The sequence below is a fragment of the Bufo bufo genome (genome assembly GCF_905171765.1).
Source record: "Bufo bufo chromosome 4 unlocalized genomic scaffold, aBufBuf1.1 SUPER_4_unloc_1, whole genome shotgun sequence".
In the NCBI taxonomy this organism is placed as follows: Eukaryota; Metazoa; Chordata; class Amphibia; order Anura; family Bufonidae; genus Bufo; species Bufo bufo.
The window spans coordinates 126397-128319 of NW_024399991.1; the positions used below are offsets into that span (position 1 = coordinate 126397).

A 1923-nucleotide genomic window follows, 5' to 3' on the forward strand; every position below is an offset into this window, starting at 1 on the left:
GGCTCCCCTTTTTACCAGCCGACGCCTTAAATTTCCCTCCACTTTCCTTTATCACCACCAGAGACAATAACAGAAACTCCTGAAACCTTTTCATTACTCTTGTTTTCCTGATTGCTTTCATTAGGAAACTCTCTTCCTGCTTCTTCAACTTAGAACCTCCAACAATATCAGCATATGTTTGCTTCGCTTTCTTCCAGACAAAGCATTGTTTTGCTAAATGTCCACCACTCCCACATACATCACATGCCTTAGGAGTCTTACAATCTTTAGCGACATGCCCAGTCTGGCCACAATTTCTGCAACACTGACCATTTACAGGACAATTTGCTTGGATATGCCCATATGCTTTACATTGTCTGCAGAAACTAATCTGTCCATCGTAAAAGGCAAAAACCTCTCTCTCCTCCAATAGAAAATGTGTTGGGTATACTTTTAACACCATGTGGCATATTAACATCCGGTTTCAAACGAACCAAGTACTTCCTTTTACAGTTCAGATAACCATGCTTATTCCTCAATCTCTCCACAAATTCCAAAGCTGCACAATATCTTGCCAAGAACATACTCACAACCTCATCAGGTACCTTGGGGTTGTACATATGAACAATAACAGTCACTTTTTTCTTCTCAAAAAGTGGTTGCACTGATACTTTCCTCAAAGTTTCATTCTGTCCTTCTTCTTTCATCTTCTTCAGATCCATGAATACACGTTCACATAAGCTTGCAGAGACAAAGGTAATATCATAAATGCCTGGCGAGGAAAATCCTGTAACCCCAATACCTGATCTACCTTAAGGTAATCCAGTTTCTTCAAGACATCATGCACGATCTGGTCCAAACCAACCTCCTTCCGATGTTCAGTCGCAACAAGAAGTCGCACTGTATCTTCCAATCCTTGAGCCATCTTGCAGGTCAAATACACTCAAACCCACAATCAAACTCAAAGACCCCAGGGCCCCCCGCAAGGAGGACCCTGTAAGATCTCTCTAACCCAAGCACCAGCCAAGTCTCCTCAACTAGTCCTGAATCAGAAAATAGCAACAAATAAACGAATAGCTTTTCAATCAGCAATAATCACGCCTCAGTTAAACCTCATTGGCTATGATACTGCCACTGCGCAAAGCTCCATAGAAAACATCCATCATTCTCCAAACATACAAGAAGAAATCAGCCTACTTACAAAAAGATGATAAACAATAAGTCACGATATTGTTGACATGTGTATTTTTCTATTCTTTCACAAGCTTCTGGGGCTTCTCAGCATTTGGCTAAAAAGCTTTTAAACAAATAGCAAAAGAGCTAAACAACTAAAGACACAGAGCATCTCCTCCGACCTCTTCTCCCCCAATCACCATTTATATCATGGAGACGACACACAACACAGACTTTTTATTTGATGAGAGAAGCTTCTTGGAGGAAATTCTTCATAAAGTTCTTCGTCTTTCTAAGCAATGTTCCTCAGTGTTCTTCAAAGGAATGTTCTTACTGGGTTAAGGAACATCCTTAAAAGTTGATGAGGACCTAGAAGTATCAGGCCAAGACGAGGATTGTCTTATTATACAGTATTCCCTGATCACACAACAATGTCTGACACAACGCAGTCCTTCATGCTAATCAACAGAAATCATGGTCTTTCAAGTAGATTTGGGTTTGATGAAGCTATGCAGATTTCTCTAATTAGGTGTACAAATGGGTGGAGCTATGTAGATTTCTCCAGCTTCCTTAGCAAAGATCAAAATTAGACCCTTGTGTAAGTCTTCCGTGGCAGTGGTGGTGTCCTAGAACTTTTCCTGGTTGAGAAGCAGAGAGTCAAGCTGCAGACCCACATTGGCATTGAGTAGGCTTAGAAGTGATCAGAGATTGGTCGCTCTGACTCCCAGGGATCGGCCCTGCACTCAACAGCAGCAGCAATGAGTGATATTT

The 1923-nt window shown here is 41.4% G+C and overlaps 1 pseudogene; it reads right to left on the reverse strand.

Moving 5' to 3' along the window:
* Positions 1-1013: 1013 nt before the first annotated feature.
* On the reverse strand, positions 1014-1125 carry LOC120982845 (annotated as a pseudogene).
* Positions 1126-1923: the final 798 nt, after the last annotated feature.